Source organism: Scyliorhinus torazame, chromosome 10 (assembly GCF_047496885.1).
Source record: "Scyliorhinus torazame isolate Kashiwa2021f chromosome 10, sScyTor2.1, whole genome shotgun sequence".
Taxonomy (NCBI): domain Eukaryota; kingdom Metazoa; phylum Chordata; class Chondrichthyes; order Carcharhiniformes; family Scyliorhinidae; genus Scyliorhinus; species Scyliorhinus torazame.
In genome coordinates, this window is record NC_092716.1 from 185108165 (window position 1) to 185131394 (window position 23230).

Below are 23230 nucleotides of genomic sequence, written 5' to 3' on the forward strand. Positions count from 1 at the left end.
TTGCAATGAAGTTACTGTGAAAAGCCCCTAGTTGCCACATTCCGGTGCCTGTTCAGGTTCTCTTAAAGTTGTCGCTTTAAGAAATGTTTGGCTGCTCATGTTACTGCAGTGATGTCAGAGTGGGTGGAGCTCAGCTCTGGCTCTGTTTTTTAGTTTCATTTTGAGAAAAGCTTGGGTGTGTCTGTCTTTTTGGTTTCGTTTTCAGTGTTGGAGCTGAAGCCAGATCAAGCAGCTGTACTGCTGTTCTCTCTGCCATCAAAAGACTGTCTCTTGATCATTTGGGGAATTCAGAATTATAAATGTTCTTAGTAGTGACTTTAACCTGATGTGCTTCTGTTGAAAGATTTTGTTTTAATTCTTATGGATGTCAAAAGGAAAGTAAGAATTATCTAGTGTTGTATTCTTTAGGGGTTGTATTTCAATTAACGGTTGCTAAGATGTTCACTATGTTTTAAAAAGGTTAACTTGAGTTCATAGAATAAACATTGTTTTGCTTTAAAAAATACTTTTCCATTTCTGCTGTACCACGTGTAGAATGGGCCGTGTCCTCCCCATACCACAATCTAGTAAAAGTTGTGGTTCAGGTGAACTCCATGATACACTTTGGGGTTCTCTAAACCCTGGCCCATAACAGGATTTAATCACCTGCTAATGCTCGCATTCCAAGCATTGTTTGGCATCTTTGAATTTGTCTATATATGTGTTTCTGGAACAGACCTCTTCATTCACCTGAGGAAGGAGCAGCGCTCCGAAAGCTAGTGACATCGAAACAAACCTGTTGGACTTTAACCTGGTGTTGTAAGACTTCGTACATAACAGGATACACAGAGGGAGAATTCAGAATGTCCAAATTACCTAACGGCACGTCTTTCGAGACTAGTGGGAGGAAACCGGAGCACACTGGAGGAAACCCATGCAGACACGGGGAGAACTTGCAGACTCCGCACAGACAGTGACCCAGCCCGGAATTGAACCTGGGACCCTGGTGCTGTAAAGCCACAGTGCTAACCACTGTGCTACCGTGCTACACTACTCAGTAGGGAAGATGTTAGTATGGCAACTAAAACTGTGTAGTTCTGCATGTGATCTAACCAAAGTTCAATCCAGATTTAATATGCTGTAACTTCCCTCCTTTTAAATCCTAACCCTCTAGAAATAAAACCCTGTGCCGGGTTTACTTTTTTATGACCTTGCTCACTTGTGGCACAACATTTAGTGATTGGTGCATTCCAGGTACTTTTATTCCTCTACCACTTAGATGTCCATGTGTTGGTCCATGGTTACACTTGGTAAACTGAAGTAGTGGTTTGCTGTTGCCTTCTGCAGGTTGTGGCTGACTCGAGGACTCTTGTCTTAATGCTTGCCATAAACATATTGGAAAGACTTGCAAGTTAATGCTGCCAAACAGATTGAGCATCACAAACGCATAGAATCCTTACAGTACAGAAGGAGGCTATTTGGCCCATCTCGTCTGCACCGACCCTCTGAAAGAGTACCCCATGTAGGCCCATTTCTCTGCCCTTTTCCCGTAACCCCACCTAAGCTGCACATCTTTGGACAGTGGGAGGAAACCAGAGCACCCAGAGGAAACCCATGCAGGCACAGGGAGACTGTGCAAACTCCACACAGTCTGGAATTGAACCCAGGTCCCAAGCGCTGCGAGGCAGCAGTACCACCGTGCAATCAAATTTTAAAATGGAACTTGAACCCGATTCTTCTGGCTCAGAGGCAGGGATACTACCCACTGCACCACAAGTCCTCCCACTCTGAATTACTGGGTCCAACAGCAAATCTTTTTTTACATTTCGGTTCAGAAAGAAGTCACATACACATTGTAATGTTATGGGCCAGGGTTTAGAGAACCCCAAAGTGTATCATGGAGTTCAACTGACCCACAACTTTTAATAGATTGTGGTATGGGGAGCACACAGCCCACTCTAGGTGTGGTACAGCACGGTAGCATAGCGGTTAGCGCAATTGCTTCACAGCTCCAGGGTCCCAGGTTCGATTCCCGGCTGGGTCACTGTCTGTGCGGAGTCTGCACGTTCTGCCCGTGTGTGCGTGGGTTTCCTCCGGGTGCTCCGGTTTCCTCCCACAGTCCAAAGATGTGCAGGTTAGGTGGATTGGCCATGCTAAATTGCCCTTCGTGTTGGTTGAGTGGGGTTACTGGGTTATGGGGATAGGGTGGTGTGGGCTTGGGTAGGGTGCTCTTTCCAAGAGACGCTGCAGACGCGATGGGCCGAAAGGCCTCCTTCTGCACTGTAAATTCTATGAAATGGAAAAGTATTTTTTAAAGCAAAACAATGTTTATTCTATGAACTCAAGTTACCCTTTTTAAAACATACAGTGAACATCTTAGCAACCATTTATTCAAATACAACCCCCAAAGAATACAGCACTAAGTAAATCTTTAAGCTTTCCTTTTTTACATCCATAAGACTTAAAACACCTTTCACCAGAAGCACATTAGGTTCACATTCACTACTGGGAACATTTATAATTCTGAATTCACCAAATGATCAAGAGATTGTATTTTGATGGCAGAGAGAACAGCAGTACCCCTGCTTGGTCTGGCTTCAGCTCCAACACTGAAAACAAAACTAAAACACACCCTGCAGCCTGCTCAAAAACGAAAGTTAAAAAGCTGACGGACAGCCCAGGTCCACCCACTCTCTGACATCACTGCAGTAGTAAACACCCATTTCTTAAAGGTACACTCACTACAGATATTTATATACACCGATTTCTTAAAGGTACTGTCACATGACAGTAAGAACGCCATTCCCTCATCCCCTTCACCTATCTCTTCAGTCCACATAACATCAGGATAGTTGAAATTCCCTCATGATTATCATTGTGTTTATAACTCTATTCCCTAATTTGTCTGCATATTTCTTCCAAAGCCTCCCTTCTATTAGCTGGTCTGTACACTACAGCTATTAGTGTGATTGATCCTTTACATGTTATCTCTGTCCATATGGTTTCTATTTTTGTCTTGCTGTTTTATTATGGTCACTGCGTGCTTTGCTTTTTTTAAAATAAACATTTTATTGAGGTATTTTTGGTATTGTAATAACAACAAAATAAACAATGTACATGAAACTATAAACATAGTGCAAAAACTGTCTCCCTTCCTGACAGGTCCCACCTTTATTAACTCCCTACTCTAAGCTAAACTAACCCCCCCCCCCCACCCCCCCCCTGCTGACGATTAATTTTCCGCGAAGACAAACGGTTGCCACCTTCGGGTGAACCCTAACAGTGACCCTCTCAAGGCGAACTTGATTTTCTCCAGACAGAGAAAGCTAGCCATGTCCGATAGCCAGGTCTCCGACTTCGGGGGCTTTGAGTCCCTCCAAGCTAATAGTATCCGACTCCGGGATATCAGGGAAGCAAAGGCTAGAACGTCTGCCTCTTTCTCCTCCTGGATTCCCGGGTCTTCTGACACCTTGAAAATCGCCACCTCTGGACTCCGTGCCACCCTTGTTTTTAACAACGTGGACATGACATCTGCAAACCCCTGCCAAAATCCCTAAGCTTCGGACATGTCCGGAACATGTGGACAGGTTCGCTGGTCTTCCCGCACATTTTGCACACCTGTCTTCCACCCCAAAGAATCTGCTCATCCGGGCCACTATCTTGTGAGCCCGACGAACGACCTTGAATTGTATCAGGCTGAGCCTGGCACATGTTGTGGACGTGTTGACTCTACTCAACGCATCCGCCCGTAGACCATCCTCTATCTCTCCTCCCAGCTCCTCCTCCTACTTGCGCTTCAGCTCCTCGGTCTCCGTCTCCTCTGACCCCATAAGTTCCTTGTAAATGTCAGAGACGCTCCCTTCTCCTACCCACCCTTTGGAAACTACCCTGTCCTGAATCCCCCTTAGCGGTAGGAGCGGGAAGGTTTATGATACCGCCACGTGGTTCAAGTCCGAGTAATGATCAATAACGCAATACACCGATTAGTAAGATTCAAAGCACATTTATTATACACAGTAATCGCGACACATGCACAAATTCTACGTCTAAGCTACTTCTACAACTAACAGGCCTATACTTAACTTCGGACTGGCCCACCAGGTCAGGGGAACAAATGGCCTTTCGTTCGGATTCTGAGTCTGCGGGATTTGAAGTTGGTACGGATTGGTAGCTAGGAGCGCCTGTCTCGTAGCGAGCGTTGAATTAAGACTTCTTTCGGTGGTCACTGCAACGGTCACGGTCAAGGTTGGTTCGTGTTGCTGGGTTCCTGGGCAGGAAGAAGAGAGCGAGTTGAACTTGGGGCTTAACTCTTATGGTCCCCAGGGGTTTCCCGCCTTTTGGGGGGGACCCTGTACCTGGTTCTAGGTGATTGGACTTCCTTCCAATCGCTTGGTTCGATTTCTCCAATACTGGAGCAGTTCCCTGATCGATGGGTGGTCTTGAGGTGTCCGTTAACCTCTTTTGTGTTGGCTCCTGCTGGCACCGGGGAGTCTGGCTTAGTTTTGAGTGTCCCAAATGTTGCTTTTGTTCCCGGGGATTGCTCATCAGTATGTAGATGGCTGCTGCATTGTTATGCTGATGGTCGCTGGTATCGATGCTGTCTGGGCTTTTGCAGAGTTAAATACACAGCAAACCTGCACCTGCTGGTTTCTGTCTGTGTTGGCTGACTTTCCCATCAGCCTTTGCCGTTTGCCATTTTAAATCGGGAGTTGGCCAATTTAGGTGGCTACACGCCCTCCTTGTGATCCTAACGCGAAGCGTGATGGATCACATAACTGTGTTGTTTTCATTCCCTGACCCGGTGAGCACTTCTTTCATGGCCTCTACACTGACCATAACTATGCAAAAAAATTTTAACTGACAATTTCTAAGGGGCGCTATGTCAAACAGGGACATGCATTACAAAACAAGAAAGTGGGAACCTCTAACTATCCTTAATACACTACACTCACTTAAACATTTCATCACTCTAACTTCCTCAACCATACAAACAAAATCATAGCAGTTTATACACGTTTCCTGGCTTGGCAGTCAAGCTCAGGATCGTACAATTGCTCATGAACATTTCTTTATTTACAACAAAAACGCAAACGAATGCTCTTTATTACAGATCGCGGGGGTCGGGGCTCTGGTCGTATCCGAAAATAGGGGATCTGATCCTATATACCAGGGTGCGAGCGTGGTAGGCTCTCCTTCTCCATTTTCTCAGACGCATAGTCTGCACGATGCAGCAGAGTATCGCCAATACCAATAGGGATTCTATCAAGTAGGACAGGGAGTACCAGGTTATAAACCTGGCACACCAAGATGGTGTGGTGTCGCTGGTGACTGGGCTCTGGGTACTGTGGGGAAGTGAATCATTAACGGCTGGGGGGGGGGGTTGAGGTCATGGGGTTCGCGTTCGCGCGCAACCAAATGCCATTATTACGATGAACAATCCGGAGGATGTCCTCATGGTTCTTCTTTCACTTCTCTTCTATGGTCCTGGAGCTTCTGGAGTTCTGTGTGATCAAGCATCGTGTGTGTTACTATCTTGGTTTAACATCACGTACGATAGCCTGTCTGTCCTTTAGTGCCAATTACTCCCTTTATAATTGGTCACTCTGTGTGACTCCCTCATTTTTTTTTCAAAAACCAAATTTCAGGACAAGACACACTTACAAATAATGAACCAGTACGAGCCATCTCGCAGACTGTGCGGTTTACCATCCAAATGTTTCAGGATGTAAATAGCATATGGTTGGCAACCTAAGGGTCACCTGAAACAAAACACAACTTTTTAGACTAAAACTTTCCAAAATGAGGTGCGTATGGGCCGCAACGGATAAGAGTTGGATGGAATCCCCGGGTAGGACGGCGACCAATGCCGTGTTTCCCCTACCCGAGCGTAGCTGACCAGAGGGGGGTTCCCAGGCAGGGCGGGTCCCAAGCCGTTTTCTCCACTACCTGAGCAACCGACAAGAACGGGCAAGAAATGTAGTCATCGTGGGGGGTTGTTGTATTGCTTCTACCTTCGAACCAGAAGGGCAGTTATGAACGGGTGTCTGCCGACAGACGAGTTCCTCTGAACTGACGTCTGGGACAGTAGCAAGTCTCTGTGGGCAAGTCCTCAGAGGTTTCTGCCGAAAAGGCGTGGGGCCGTGGAAATTTTTTTTCCCAGTCTGACATACAACATTTAACAAAACACTAGAAACAACATAAAACATGCTGCAGGTTCCATCAGAAAGGACACCGTTTTCTTCCAAGCGGTTCCTTTAAAACATCATCTGGACACCTCCGTTATCGGTTGCGAACAGGGTCGCAAAGGGGTTCGCGTTTTGGGAGTCAGACCCAAGGTCGTCATCTTCTCCCGTATGCCAAACTCTTGAATGTATCAGGGCTGCTTGGTATGATTTCGGATCGCTCTCTTCATTCCGGACGCGTCTGTACGAATTATCTCTGTGCCAATAGGTGGTGTCCAGTTGTATGGGGATGGAATCGGGGTCGTCATTGTGGGTCGGTGGTTGGTAGTGGGGTTTGTTTAGGAAAGTGATCATGAAGGGATCACTTGAATCGTGGTCAGATGCGCTGGGTGTGGGTCCTGTTGCATGGGGATAGTAGGGAGGCGTGCTGTGGCTATCGTCCGAGTCACAGTTGCTTTCTCTGCTGCTGCAGTCTGTGGGCGTTCCGGGGCGGAGTGTATATTTCGGGGGTGGAGTCGAGGTTGAGTCTGTGGCTGGGCTGGACGCATTGGGGATGGTAGGGTTACGTTGGCTATGGGCGGGGTGTGGTGTGCTGCGTCGAGCATGACGTGGTGTGCGTGGTTAGACTGTGTTCCATATGCCTTCAGCTGGTTGATATGGAACCATGCAGTCTTTCCATTGGGATACTTTATCTTGTAGACGGAAGGGCTTACTTTGTCCGCAATGGAGTACGGACCCGAGTACTTTGGTGACAGGAATGTGCTGGGATTGTATACGGAGAGCATGACTTGCTGTCCTACACTGAACTCAGTCGCATGCACTGTCTGATCGAAACAAACCTTGCTCTGTTTCTTTCTTGTGCCCAATTTCACTGCGGCTGCTAGCTGAGCCGTTTTAACATTATCCACTAATTGTTTGACTGCGTTCTCATGTGTGAGGGCCGTCACTTCGGGGCTGGTCAAGTCTAAACCTAATAAAAATTCTGTGCCTTTCATGGGGCGTCCGGTCATGAGAGTGTGTGGGGTGTAACCTGTAGAAGTTGAAACTGTATTGCGCAAAAACATAAGCGCAAAAGGGAAGACTGATTCCGAAGTGGTGTTTTGCTGGACCATTTTTCTGAGGGTGGATTTTAGGGTCCGATTCATGCGCTCCACGATACCACTTGACTGTGAGTGGTATGCAATGTGGAATTTTTGGGTAATGCCAAATATCGTGAGGACGTTCTTCATGACACGTTCCGTAAAATGGGAACCTTGATCGGAGTCAATGCTGCGGGGGAGTCCCCATCTTGTAAAGATGTGGTGGGTCAAAATTTTGGCTGTGGTCTTTGCAGTGTTTGTCCTGGATGGGAATGCTTCCACCCATGTTGTAAACGTGTCTATCACCACGAGTACATGTTTGTAACCATTCCTGCAAGGGGGCAATGGTCCTATTAAATCAAACTGGAGGTTAGTCCAGGGGCCATTAACGGGTCGGGTGTGACTAAGTTGAGCCTTCTTGGCATATCTGTCCGGATTATTCTGGGCACAGATAAGACAATTCTCGATGTAGTGATTTACATCGTCCTTTTAATTCGGCCACCAACAAAGCTGCCTGAGGTGGGCTGTAGTGGGATCGATTCCCTGATGTCCATGACCGTCATGGAACAAACAAATCAGTTGATTCCTGTCCTGTTCAGGAACCACATAAAGGGTGTCTTTTAACACCACACCCTCATGTGTGGTCAGTGTATTGTTTAACCTCTCGTCGGGTGCTGGATAGTTTCCTCTTAAAATCTCCCTGAGATTGCTGTCTTGCTTCTGGGCCTGCACTAGATCCTCGATCTTAGTCCGTGAGACCTGAACTGCACTCACTGGTGCGCTTTCGGGGGGTGTCCAAAAGTATCCGTGCCTGGAACCTGCTTCAGCCAATGCGTCGGCTTTTGCATTTCCAGGGGGGGAGGAACGATGGTGACTTTGAACTTTGACTATCCCAAAAGTCCTGTTCTGTGCTCTCTCTAAAATGTGACGGAGCAATGGGGCTGAGGGGAGCGGTTTTCCGTCTGCGGAAACAAATCCTCTTGCTTTCCACAGGGGCAGGAATTCTGTAAGGCTGTTGCAAACATTGAGGCTGTCCGAGTGTATGTCTGCTGGGCTGGGGAAGGAATCTGGGTGTTCCACGATATATGCGATGGCCGCAAGCTCTGCTGCCTGCGCGCCTAAGTGTCCTGGAAGTTTTATTGCTATTTCTTCTAGGGCGCGTCCCTGCGCGTCCTCGACATAAATACCGCAACCTGTTATGCGCTTCCCATCCAATACTGTGGAAGATCCATCCACATATATCTTTATGGGCTCGCACGTGTCTGTGTGCTGGGGGCTCTGGGTTGAACTACCTATCTTTCTGGGGGGTGTTTTAGCAATAAAGGGACCTGTGTTGTGTGGAGATATAATTTCACATTCATGGGGTGTTCCGGGATACTGTAGGTTGTCGGCTAAAAAAGTGTGGGTCTTTGTCCTTTTAACAGTGATGTCCCGTCCCTGCAAAAGAAGGGTCCACCTAGCTGCTCTTATTTGACTGAGTGTACCGTCCTTGAGCCGTCCGTCCAGTAAAAGTTGGGTGGGGGTGTGCTCTGTGAGGATTGCGATGGGGTTCAGTCCGGTAATGAACGAAAAATACTGAACTGCCCAAAATACTGCGAGCAGGTGCCTCTCACAGGCTGAAAATCCCTGCTCCACAGCATCTAAAATTCTGGAGGCGTAAGCTACGGACCTTAACTGTTCGTGCTGTTCCTGGGGGAGCATGGCCGAAAGGGTGCGGTCTCTGGTCACTACCTCTATGGCGCAAGGGGAAAGCGGGTCTGGAACTTGTAGTGCGGGGGCTGCTATGAGTGCCTGTTTTAAAGAGTCCACAGCATCCGTATGCTGCGGAAGCCATTCCCAGGGGGCTCCTTTCTTTAGGAGGTCTGAGAGGGGTGCTGCCTTGCTGGCGAACCCGTCAATGTGGTTTCGGCAGTAGCCAACCAGTCCTAAAAACGACCGGAGGGCTGAAACGTTCTGGGGAAGGGGCAATTTAGCAATTGAGTCAATCCTTTCATGCTCGATCTCACGTTTACCGTGCGTGATAATTTTTCCCAGATATATCACCTTGTCTTCCAAAATCTGGGTCTTTTTGGGGATAACTTTACAACCAATTGAGTGTAAGAGTTCCAGGAGTTCGGACAGAAGCTCGATGTGTTCTTCCTTGGTGTCTGTCTGCAGTAGTAGGTCGTCTACGTACTGGACGAGACATTCGGGGCGAGAGAATTTGGCTAAACCATTTGCCAGCTGTCGGTGGAAAATGGAGGGGGAGTTGTGGAATCCTTGTGGCAGGCATGTCCACGTGTACTGCTGATTTTAAAAAGTGAAGGCAAATTTGTACTGGCACGCCTTTGCCAATGGAATGGACCAGAATCCATTACTGATATCCAAAACCGTAAAGAATCGGGAATTGAGTCCCTGCTTGAGCATGGTCTCGGGACTTGTGGCTACTATGGGGGCTGCTGCGGGGGTGATTTTGTTGAGTTCCCGGTAATAGATGGTCAGTCGCCATGATCCATCGGGCTTTCTCACTGGCCAAATCGGGGCATTATTAGTGGAGGCTACTGATCTAAGTACGCCCTGCTCTAATAAGCTTTCTATTACCTTTGAGATTTCTCCCTCTGCCTCTTGAGGAAATCCATACTGTTTTTGGGGTCTAGGGTCAGGTCCTGTGATCTGTACGGAACCAGTCATCCGGCCACAGTCATGTTTGTGGGTCGCGAATGCTGTCCTGTTCTTTTGCAGAACTTCCCCAACCTGCTTGTCCATGCCAAGCGTGGTCGGGTTGAACCAAAATCCGCCTACTGCGCTAATTTTGTTCGCATATTCTCCTATATTGAGCGTTGCGGGGACTCTTGCGGTTTTAGCCATTTTCCAGACACACTGGTTGACTGGATCAAATGAAAGATTGTGGGAATTCATGAAGTCTATTCCCAGAATGTGTTCTGCCGTGTGGGGCAGATCGACTAAAACCACTGGGTGCTTGGTGGTGATGTTGCCGATTTGAATGGGTACAGGGGCTGTGATGTGTCCCTGCTGTGAGTGGCCTGTAAAGCCACTGAAGGTGATGGTAGCTGTAGTGGGCCACGTGTCTTTTTGAAACAGGGTGGAGGACTTTATTGTGGTGCGGGACCCTCCTGTGTCCCATAGAAATTCGATGGGCTGTCCCCGAATTTTCGCTGCAACTACCGGTCGTCCGGACCTATCCCAAACGGTGTCGCAGACCCAACTGGCGGAAGCCCGTACACCGTCAGTCCGTTCCGGTCAAGTCCGTCTGATCTGAACGGGTGCTAACACTATGAATGGGCTCTGTCTTCTTCTTACTCAGAGTGCCCGTCTGCTGGGCTCTCTGTGGCTTTCTAGGGGCATTGCACTCTCTTGCAAGTGTCCCAACTGTCCACAGTTGTAACACTCCTGTGACTTGGGTGGGGGGCTGTTCTTTCCTTCATTCACCCATGCGGGGTTCTGGTGTGTTGTAACTGCCTGTATATCTGCGTCAGCCTGCTTTTCCTCGGGATTTTTAACTGAGGGTTTGCTTTGTACAGACTGCTCCCAGGCGCGGGACAATCTTTTTACTACCCACTTTTCGTTATGAGGCGCCTCTGAGGGATCATAATTGGCGCACGCTTTCTGTCCTGTTTCTGTGGCATGGGAGATAAGGGTGCGGGTCCATTTGGCCATGTTGTCTGGGGACAAATGGGTGCGGTCTAAGTCTCCAAAGACTGCTGCAAAGTGGATCCACAGGCGTCCAGCGAACGCTGTGGGGTGCTCGGTCTTTTACCTGCATTTGTTGAGGCCATCTCCGGGGTCACCCCGGTTATACCCGATCGCATCCAGGATCGCGGTATGCATTTCTGCAAGGGTGCCTCCTCCTACATTCTGTGGGTCGGGAAGGGCTGCTACGACTGAAGGGTCTAAACTTAAAACTATGAGCTTTACATGCTCTCGCTCATCTAGGCCGTACATGGTAGCCTGCTGCTTTACTCTGGCAAAGAAATGGTGGGGGTCTGAGGTGGGGAGGAACGGTGTGATTTTCTCGCACGCATCCCGTAATTGGGTCACTGTTAAGGGGGTTGTGTATAGAAATTCCGCGTCGTCCGATATGCCTGTGCGGTGGGTGGTTACTGGGTTCATTGGATCCTGAACTATCTGCTCTGTGGGGGGTTGGTGCGCTTTCCCCTTCTGTGGCTTTCCCTGCGCACATGTTCCCTGAACATATCTCTGCGCTGTTTCATTTAATTCTTCCCAATCAGGGCCGTCTTCCTCATCTAACTTTGCTCCAAAGGTTTCCTGGAATCCTTTTTGGACTGAAAGCAGCGATTGCAACTCTGCAATCTGCTTCCGGCACTTTGCGTGGTCTAGTGAGCTTTGTCTTTGCTCCGTGGTGGCTGCATGGAATGCTCTTAGCGCTGCCTTCAGGTCACTACACTGCCTCTGCAATGTCTCTACCTGCTTTTCGGTTTCATCAGGTACCAGGACTGCACGTTGTGTGTCCTGATAGGCCTTTTCATATTGGGACTGGAAGCTGCTTAAGTGCGCCAGACAAGACTGGTGTGCCCTTTTGGCATCCTCCACCTCTCCGTCTTTTGCTGCCAACTTCCTCCTGGACTCTAAGTTCTCTCTTTCTACCTCACTTACATCGACCTTACTCATTCGATGTATGCCTCCTACCTCTTTCCGGAGCGTCCTGACGACCTCCTCTGTGCCTCGCAACTGTGCCAAGTAGGACACGATTGCCATCGGCTTGCGAGCTTTCCCTAAGCTCTTTTTGTGGATCACGCTCAGGGTCTCCCACCAAGTATGTCCTATACTCCCGGGACCTGATTCCTCGTTGTCACAGAATTCACTCCAAAGGGGCCATCCCTTCCTTTTGAGATATTTCCTGATTTCTTCCTCCCAAATGGGACATTGTCCCACTCGACTGCTGCTGGTCGCTGCGACCGCAAATTCTTCGGGGTTCATGAGGCGTTGCATTGCCATCTTTCCTATCCGAATGCTGCTCTTCAAATTTGGGACAGGGGTATTAAGGCGGTGCTGTAAATATGGGTACGGCTTTCGCTACTTTCCGAAATACAAACTCCTGACGGTTTTGTCGCAACAAAAAATCTATCAGTTTTACCTTATCGCCCTGTTAGTTACGCATGCATACACACACTTCCGAATTATGAGGATTGATCAGAACTGCTTGAACGCTTGTGGTTTTCTGTTCCCAATTGGATCTCTAATTCAAATTCTGGGTTCTGCCGGAGTGGTTATGCCACTTCTAAATCTGGTCCCAGCGGAGTCGCCAAATAATGTTGCTAACTTTCCGGTTGGTTCAATTGCTCTGTTTTATTACCTTTGCTCTCGAGTCACCAGGTATCTTTATGATACCGCCACGAGGTTCAAGTCCAAGTGATGATTAACAACTCAATTCACCGATTATTAAGATTCAAATCAAAGCACATTTTTATACACAGTAATCGCTACTCATGCACAAATTCTACGTCTAAGCTACTTCTACAACTAACAGGCCTATACTTAACTTCGGACTGGCCCACCAGGTCAGGGGAACAAATGACCTTTTGTTCGGGTTCTGAGTCTGCGGGGTTCGAAGTTGGTACGGATTGGTAGCTAGGAGCGCCTATCTCGTCGTGAGCGTTGAATTAAGACTTATTTATTTCGGTGGTCACTGCACCGGTCACGGACAAGGTTGGTTCGCGTTGATGGGTGACCCGGGCAGGAAGAAGAGAGCGAGTTGAACTTGGGGCTTAACTCTTATAGTCCCCAGGGGCTTCCCGCCTTTCGGGGCGGACCCTGTACCTGGTTCTAGGTGATTGGACTTTGTTCCAATTGCTTGGTTCGATTTCTGCAATATTGGATCGGTTCCCTGATCGATGGGCGGTCTTGATGTGTCCATTAACCTCTTTTGTGTTGGCTCCTGCTGGCGCAGGGGAGTTTTGAGTGTCCCAAATGTTGCTATTGTTCCCGGGGATTGCTCATCAGTATGTAGATGGCTGCTGCATTGTTACGCTGATCTTCGCTGGTATCGATGCTGCCTGGGCTTTTGCATAGCTAAATACACAGCAAACCTGCATCTGCTGGTTTCTGTCTGTGTTGGCTGACTTTCCCATCAGCCTTTGCTGTTCGCCATTTTAAATCGGGAGTTGACCAATTTAAGTGGCTACACAGGTCAACCCAGTGCGGAGCATGGTCTGAGATTATAATCGGCGAGTACCCTGTGTCCACCACCCCTGCCAGTAAGGCCTTGCTCAAAATAGAGAAATCAATCCGAGAAATAGAGAATACACTTTATGCACGTGTAAGTAGAAGGAGAACTCCTTCACCCTCGGCCGCCCAAATCTCCATGGATCCACCCCCCCCCCCCCCCACCCCCCCACCCCACCCCTCCATACATCTGCTCCATGAACCCTTTTAGTTCCTTTGCTGGCACCCTGCCCATTTTTGAGCTTGACCGGTCCAAGCCAGGGTCAATAACTGTGTTGAAATCCCCTCCCATGACCAACCTATGCGAGTCCAGGTCCAGTATCTTCCCCAGCATCCTCTTTATAAACTTCACATCATCCCAGTTTGGCGCATACACGTTTACTAATACCACCTGCACCCCCTCCAGTTTCCCACTGACCATAATGTACCAACCTCCCACATCTGAGACTATTCTACCCGCTTCAAACACCACCTGCTTGTTGATCAGGATCGCGACCCCTCTGGTCTTTGAGTGTAGTCCCGAGTGAAAGACCTGACTGACCCAGCCTTTCCTCAATCTAATCTGGTCAGTTACGCTAAAGTGCGTCTCCTGCAACATTACCACGTCCGCCTTCAGTCCCCTAAGATGCGCGAACACACGTGCCTCTTGACCGGCCCATTTAACCCTCGAACATTCCAGGTGATCAGCCTAGTTGGGGGGGGGCTCATTGCCCCCCACCCCCCTTCGCTGACCAGCCATCCCCTTTTTTTTGGCCCGCCTCCAGCCCATGCTCCGCGCCACCACCGGTCCGCCCCCAGGCAGCCTCCGCCCCCAACCACCTCTCTGTCCCTCAGCCCAAGTCCCTCCCTCGTCAGCAGAACATTTACTCCCCCTAGTAACAACACTCTGTAACCCAACCCCTTTAATAAACCAAACATATGCACCTCCCCCCACTGCGCTTCTGTGAGCTAGCCCGCCCAGCTAGCTTCGTGGCCCCCATCCCTGACGCCGGATAGTCTCCCACCTATCGTTCCCCCCCCCCCCCGCTCATACAAACATACTCCAACATCAAACAATCCCCACACAATTGCCCGACAGAAAAACACCCAAGATCTAAACAAGCACACCTCCATCCCCCAACCGTGCAAATGAAAACCTTCACTCACTCAGCTCTACCGCTGGTCCCAAATCAATGCAAGAGGCATTACAAACAGCTTCCACAAAACGAGAAACTTTTTTTTAAAAGACCAGACAAAAACAAACAAGAATGTTGCAGCAAAGTTCAAAAGTTCTCAGTCCACCACCAGTCCTTTCCTTTTCGCTAAGTCCAGCGCATCCTCAGGCGACTCGAAATAAAAGTGCTGTTCCTCGTGCGTGACCCAGAGACGGGCCGGATACATCGGTCCGAACTTCATCTTTTTCTGACAAAGGATCGACCTAATCTGTTTGAAGCCTGCTCTTCCCCTGGCCACTTATGTCTTGGTAAACCTGCAGGGTACTGTTGTCCCACTTACAGCTCCGTGTCTGCTTGGCCCACTGTAAAATGCGCTCCTTATCCAAGTACCTGTGGCATCTCACCACCATTGCCCTCGGGGGGGGGGGGGGGGGGGGGGGGGGGAGATCGGGATCTCCCATTCGCGGCTTCTTCGCGAGCGCTCTGTGAGCCCTGTCCACCTCCAAGGGTCGGGAGAATGTCCCCTCTCGCAGCAGCTTCTGAAACATACCCGCTATGTATGCCCCAGCGTCCGCTCCTTCGGACCTCTCCGTGAGCCCAATGATTCTCAAGTTCTGCCGGCAGGACCTATTCTCTAGGTCTTCCACCTTCTCCAGGAGCCTTTTCTGCTGGTCTCTCAGCATCCGCACCTCCAACTCCACCGCAGTTTGATGTTCCTCCTGCTCAGCCAGCGCCTTCTCTACTTTCTGGGTCGCCCAATCTTGGGCATCCAATCTAAGCTCCAGCCGCTCAATTGACTCTTTTATTGGGTCCAAGCAGTCCCATTTCTGCTTAGCAAAGCCTTCCTGAATAACTTGCATCAGCTGCTCCGTTGGGTCGACAAACCAAAGGTCCGTTCCTCCGCCATGCTGTCTCCTGCTGCAGCTTCAGCCCAAGCCTTCTCTGTCTTTCTGTTTCTGTCTTTGAGCACTTCTAGTCCTTCTGTCCATGCACCGATGTGGGAATTCAGTACACAATTGTCTCTGTCATCAGTTTTACAATTCAAGTCCGGTAGCAAATCGGGGGAAACGATCCAAAAGTCCGACCAGAGCGGGAGCCACCAAATGTGCAACTTACTCCTTCATAGCCGCCACCGGAACCACTGCGTGCTTTGTTGTCTAGACATTTTAACTCACTTAGTTTATCCATCTTTTTATTTTTTTTATTTTAAATTTAATGTGTCCAATTCTCTTTTTTTCAATTAAGGAGCAATTTAGTGCGGCCAATCCACCTACCCTCCACATCTTTGGGTTGTGAGGGTGAGATCCATGCAGACACTGGGAGAATGTGCAAACCACATGGACAGTGACCCAGGGCTGGGATCGAACCCGGGTCCTCTGCGCTGTGAGGCAGCAGTGCTAACCACTGCATCACTGTGACCCCCGCACCCATCTTTTTAGACTCACATTCTATAAACTCATTTCGTCGCCATCAATACCGTCATTACTTTATTCTTTCCTATGCAGTCCTATGCTAGTATGCTTACATTAAGGCTGATTACATTTCTTGTAGATCGCTGCCCTGTTTGTCTAGTTTAAAGCCTTTACCTTTTCTCGATTTTCCCTTTCCGCCAGGACTCTGGTTCCATCCCGTCTCAGATGCCCGTTCCATCAGTACAGCTCCTTCCTGTCCATTGTCAGTGACAATGAAAAAGAACCCCTCTTTCCTGTGTTGGCTGTTTAGCCACATATTAATTAGCAGGTTTATTAGAATGAGTTATTAGTATGAGGGACTTCAGTCACGTGAAGAGACTGGAGAAGTTGGGATTGTTCTTCCCGGAGCAGAGAAGGTTAATTTAATAGAGATGTTCAAAATACTTAAACGTTTGATGTGGTAAATAAGGAGAAATTGGGTTTGTAACCAGAGGACACCGATTTAAGATAACTACCAAAAAGAAACATATGTGGGTTGAGGAAACGGTATATGGGATGAGGAAACGGTGGGTGGGATTTTCTGGTCGCGCCTGCCCGAGATTTTCAGGTCCATGGGGAAAGAGCAGCGGAGGGGACTAATTGGATAGCACTTTCAAAGAACTGGCAGAGTCACGATGGACTGAATAGCATCCTCCTGTGCTGAAAGATTATATGCTGTATTAAAACCATATATATATATATATATATACATATATATATAACATCAACATTAATCAAATCATAGAATGGTTACAGCATAGAGGAGGCCATTTATCCCATTGGGTCTACGTCGTCCCTCTACTAAGCTGGTTCCACGCTCCTGCCATTCTCCCATAGCTGTGCAAACCTGTTCTCTTCAGATAATTAACTTATTCCTTTTTGAAAGCCACACAAGTTGAATCTCCATTGAACACACTCTCAGGTAGTGCATTCCTATTCCTAACCACTCACTGCATTAAAAAAAAAGTGGCTTCTCATGCGCCACTGTTGCTTATTTTGCCAATTACTTAATCATAGAATTTACAGAGCAGAAGGAGGCCATTCTGCCCGTCTGGTTTGTTCCGGCCCTTGGAACGAGCACCCTACTTAAACCCGCACCTCCACCCTATCCCCATAAATCAGTATCCCCACCTAACCTTTTGAACACTAAGGGGCAATCTATCATGGCCAATCCACCTAACCTGCACATCTTTGGACTGTGGGAGGAAACCAGAGCACCCGGAGGAAACCACGCAGACACTGGGAGGAAGTGCAAACTCCACACAAACAGTCACCCAAACCGGAATTGAACCCTGGTCCCTGGAGCTGTGATGTCCTCGATGTCCTCTTGTTCTCAACTCTCCCACCAACCGGAAGCTTCTCCCTGTCTATTCTGCCTAAACTCATGATTTTGAACTCCTCTTATCAAATCTCAGTTCAACGTTCTGTAAAGAGAATCACCATCATGTCCTTGCCTTTCTGCTCTATGCCAGTATTTATAAAGCTTAGGATGTCATATACCTTTCTCAACCTGCCCTGCCACCTTCAATGATTTGTGCAATTATACTCCCTGATCCTTGTGCTCCTGCATCTACCTTTGAATTCAACACATTATTTTGCCTTTCCTGGTTCTTATTACAAAAATGTATCACTTTACGTTTCTCTGCATTAAATTTCTTTTGCCTCATGTCTGCCCGTTCTACCAGCCTGCCTAAGTCCTCTTGACGTCTATCATTATCTTCCTCATAGTTCGCAATACTTAAAAGTTTGTGTCATTGACTTTGTATCCATGCTGGCAAACACGTGTGACACTTTATTAAATGCCTTTGGAAGTCCATATGCACCACATCACCCTCATCAACCTTCTCATGACAGAACTGGCGATTTTCCTTAATTCTTGCACATTTGTTCAAGCATTTGGTTGTTCTGGATTATCATTTCCAAAAGCTTTCCACCAAGGTTCACTATATCAATACAGGTTAAACATATAATCAACATAATATACATGGGGGGGGTGCAGGTGGTGGTGGTGGTGTGCAGGTAGGTTCAATGAATGACACATGAGGGAAAGAGCAGGTACAGATGGGACAGAGTAAATTGATAAAGAGAAGAAGAAAATCGCTTATTGTCACAAGTAGGCTTCAAATGAAGTTACTGTGAAAAGCCCCTAGTCGCCACATTCCAGCGCCTGTTCAGGGAGGCTAGTATGGGAATTGAACCATGCTGCTGGCCTGCCTTGGTCTGCTTTAAAAGCCAGCGATTTAGCCCAGTGTGCTGAACCAGCCCCTGGTTTCCCCGAAATGGGCAACGAAAGATGCGAATGCGATGGATGGAATAGCAAAGAAACATGAAAAGGAAAGAGTTATTCATGAGCAGAGGGGAGAAAATATAGATGGAGAAAAAATGAGTGAGGGCAGAAAAGGAGGAAGGAAAGAGAATGGTGAGAGCCTCGCATTGAGAAGGGTACTACAAAAAATGGAGTCTGGTGATATGCGTCACTGTAAATACACAAGGGGTTAATGAAAATACACTACGACGAAGTAAACACTAGAGGGAGCACCAGAGACGTCATGACATGCAGACATACAGCTAATGAACACATAGAATAGGACACGACCAATGGGCAGTCAAGACACCCAGAGGTGACACTACCACAAGGGGGCATTACACAACCCATATATAAGGACAGGGCGCACATGCTCTGTCTCTTTCCACAGGCGACACTTAGAGAGTAGAACAGGGGCAGATCAGAAAGCATCACACCCACCACGTGGCTTAGAGCAGACTGGTTAGTTAACTGAGTTACTATGGCAAGATTAGCAGGAGAGTCAAACTCATAGAGAACTGTGCTAATGGTTCAATAAATCACATTGGACTTACTTCAAAGTCTGGAGTATCCTTTAGTCAAAGCTGCATCGAGTTGCAGCCTGTGTTATCCCAGAGTATATAACACAACATGGTACCAGTAGTGCCTGTTGAATCTATATAGTTCAACTCGGCAAGATCCGTGACTGCCAGCAACAGCACCCAGGCAAGATGATCGAGATTCCAGTTCCTCAGCAGCTCAGGTACCACGGCAATCTCAGTGCCAACTGGCAAGCATTCAAGCAGAGATTTGAGATTTACATGGTAGCATCCGACCTAGATGGCGTGGTCGATGCTGAGAAGATAGATCTTCTACTCACCATTGCGGGTGAAATTGCAACAGAAATCTTCAACTCCTTCAAGTACTCCAAAGGGCAGGACAAGCGAGACTTCCAGACAGTCCTGGACAAGTTTGAAAACTACTGCGAGGTGAACACAACAGAAATCGGTAAAACTGGCGCCTATACTCACCACGAGGCAAAGGTAGGCTTGCAACAGAAGCAAACGGCAATTTTGATTGGCAGCCATCTTGTGCAAGGAGCCGCACATGCGCAGTTCCCGAGAAGACGCGAACCGGCAAAAGTGTTTTGCGCATGCCCGAGAAGCAGCGCATGCGCAGTTGCGAAAAGCGCACAGTGAAGGAAAAGCGACCTGCGTATGCGCAATCCATTCCTACGCTCTACGTCACAAGCGTCATGACATCAGAGGCCCCGGACCACGCCCACTTAAAGGGGAAATGTCCGAAAATAGTGGGAAAATATTTTAAAGCCAGAAAACACAATTCTTTCACCTGGAACGACAGCACAATGCCTGAACTTCAACCAGTAGCAGAAAGTAACCTCCGCTGAACCCTGGAGCAGCAGTTGGCACCTCCCTAAGAGATTATTTAGTCATTGAAGACTACAACTCAGATGATGATTTCATCATTGGACATGGCGACCTCAGTACCAAATCCGAACTGCAACGAGATGCGTTGTACATTGAAGCATCCAACACAGTCATGGACGAGTTCTTCGGATTTGAGGATCCTCAGCCCAGCATAGACGACAACCCGACCCATGAGTACAGGATTCTGCTGCGGCCTGACGCCAAGAGACAGAGAGCGGTACAAGCCTCCACAGCGAGCTCGTTGACAGACTCCACGATGGAAGCAACGCAAGACTCCTGAGCGCAGTCCTTGCATGAACAAGACCATGAAGGTCGAGCAACCTTACCTGAGCAACTAGCAGCAGACGATGCAAGTCTGTCACGCTCAAGTGCACAGCAAGATGACTATGACAGTCTACCATGCTCACGTGCACAACAAAAAGACTATGACAGTCTACCCAGATTATTTGAGCCACCAGAAGAAGACTCTGACAGTCTACCCAGCTCATCTAACCGACAAGAAGCCACTGAAGGTCTACCCACCACTGTGTGTGCGACAAGTGACAAAGGCTTCACAATTCCCATACAAGATGTGCGACATCTCAGCGAGACTGACAGATCTCAGCTAGTATGTACAGAGGCACTCGACAATCAAAGTGAGGATACTAGTGACTCCCGTTACACCATGTTAATTCAAGCCTCATCAACTCAAGCCTCTCCACAAGAACCTGAAATGACTCCAGACGGGGAGCATCGACAAGCCAAAGATGATTCAAGTGAACCGGATATGACTCCAGAAGGGGAGCGCTGAGGAATCCGAGACGGCACGCTCAATGAAACAGCAGGTGCCAAAAAGAACACTGACACAAGTAACTTTGTGAAGGACTCAAATTCTCCACTCGGTGTGGTCATTGAGCGCAACAAACACAACAACAAAGACAACAACAAGAAGCGCACCAGAAGCAACAAGCACAACAACAAGCACGTCAATGACAACAACAATAGAACAACAACTGGTACGACATGGTACAACTCTGCCCATGAAGGCCAATGTTACTGCTCAGCTCAGAGCAATGGCAAGAGTGCAAACATACCATGGCACGTCAACACGTCTTATCAATTCACGTTTGCTACACTACGGACAAGCAAACCAACTTTCAGGAAAGATGTCATCAAGAATTGCTACCACAAGCATAAAAAAAAAAGAGTCAACCTCAGACAATGAAGTGATTTGACCATTTCAACACCTCCTGATGACCTCTTGGTTACGTAAACACCAGGACACTGACGGCGTTCACAAGGGAATGATGACACCAACATCGACACTTCCATAACAGCACAAGAAAGCCACTCGACCGTGTAAATTCATGAACTTTGGACTCATAACTATTATTTGGTATTGTAAAATCCTCAATATCATCATAACTATTATTTGGTATTGTATAATCCTCAATGTCATAACTATTCTTTGATCTTGTATCATCATCACAGTCATCATAACTTGTACATGTCATCACTTGCCTGTTTTTGTTCAATTTTTCTTTAACACTACAGAAAATATGTAACGAAAAAAGGGGGGATGTGGTGATATGCATCACTGTATATACACAAGGGGTTAATGTAAATACACTACGACTAAGTAAACATTAGAGGGAGAACCAGAGACGTCATGACATGCAGACATACAGCTAATGAACACATAGAATAGGACACGACCAATGGGCAGTCAAGATACCCAGACGTGACACTACCACAAGGGGGCATTACACAATCCAGATATAAGGACAGGGCACACGCACTCTGTCTCATTCCACAGGCGACACTTAGAGAGCAGGACGGGGCAGATCAGAAGCATCACAACCATCACGTGGCTTGGAGCAGACTGGTTAGTTAGACTGAGTTACTATAACAAGATTAGCAGGAGAGTCGAACTCATAGAGAACTGTGCTAATGGTTCAATAAATCACATTGAACTTTCTTCAAAGTCTGGAGTATCTTTTGGTCAAATCTGCATCGAGTTGCAGCCTGTGTTATCCCAGAGTACATAACACAACAGAGTCAAGCTGCCGGGGGGGTGGGGGGGTGGGTGGGGGGGGGGGGGGGGGGGGGGAGGAGGAGGAGGAGGTTCAGCTGGAGCGAGCTCAGAGGCAGAAACTGGGGGGACAGAAAACATTTTTGGGAGACAAAGAAAGTAGTCCTGCAATGCTTGCCTCAGCAATTTATATAATTTACTTTGCACTCAGCATCCAAACTAATTTGAAATACACCACTTAATATGACCTTGGTTTGTTTTATTTAATTTGAATTAATTGCTTCTATTTTTCTGAGCAGAATAACCTTGCTTTTAATAGGAATTGATTTTGGACACAGAGCACACGGTTAAGGTGTAATGAGTAGATCTGTTTACCTGTGTGGCTTGATTGTGGTGCTTGTGTCAACGTGGCAGCCTAGCCTGGCAGAGTTCCGGCTCTTTCAGACACTAATTGCTACTGTTTGTACAAAGTTTGTTTCAACATCATTCTGAGTAAAGCATGTTTATGAGGTTGCATCGCACTTTCAAACCAGGAAAGTACTTTTGAAATGTAGTCACTTTTGAAAGGTAGAAAACATGGCAGACAATTTGCAAACAATAATGCAATAATGACCAGATAATTTGTTTGTGACGTTTGTTGAGGGATAAGTAGTGGGCGGCATGGTGGCACACTACTGCGCCAGGTACCCGGGTTCCATTCAAACCTTGGGTGACTGTGTGGAGTTTGCACATTCTCCCTGTGTCCACGTGGGTTTCCTCCGAGTGCTCCGGTTTCCTCCCTCATCCCAAAAATGTGCAGGTTAGGTGAATTGGTCATGCTAAATTGCCCCTTAGTGTTCAAAGGTTAGGTGAGTTCTGGGGATAGGGCAGAGGATTGGGCTTTGGGAGGATGGTCTTTCGGAGGATCAATGCAGACTCGATGGGCCAAATGGCCTCCTTCTGCATTGTATGGATTCTGTGGTGTCAGATCATATGACAACTCCCTTTAGTCATCGTCATCTAGTGCTGTGGGATCGTTTACCCATCATAAAGGATCTTGGTTTAATGTCTCATGTGAAAGACAGCTCTGATACGGCGCTCCCTCATGACAGCTCTTCCAATGGCACAGTGCTCCCTCACGACGGCATGGTGCTCCCTCGCGATGGCCCCTCCGGTTATGCTATTGGGCAGAATTAAATGATAAGTTATTGGAGCTTGTAACAAAAGCAATGTAATAATTGTGGAGGACTTGAATTTTCATATAGACTGAGCAAGCAGAGTTTGTAGAATGCATTTCTGACAGTGTCCTGAGGCAATATGACATTGGTCCAACTCGGGATAAAGCTATTTTACATCTCGTATTGTGCAATGAGGCAGCGTTAATTAGTAAACTCGTAGTAAAAGATCTTCTGGGAAATAGTGATCATTAAACAATTGAATTCCATAGTGTGTAAAAGTGGCATACACCATTCACAAAACA

The 23230-nt window shown here is 47.7% G+C and overlaps 1 protein-coding gene across 2 annotated transcripts in view; it reads left to right on the plus strand.

Moving 5' to 3' along the window:
• Positions 1-23230, plus strand: part of bet1l (Bet1 golgi vesicular membrane trafficking protein-like) — a 68176-nt gene that overhangs the window by 1029 nt on the left and 43917 nt on the right. The gene's annotated exons all lie outside the window — the stretch shown is intronic.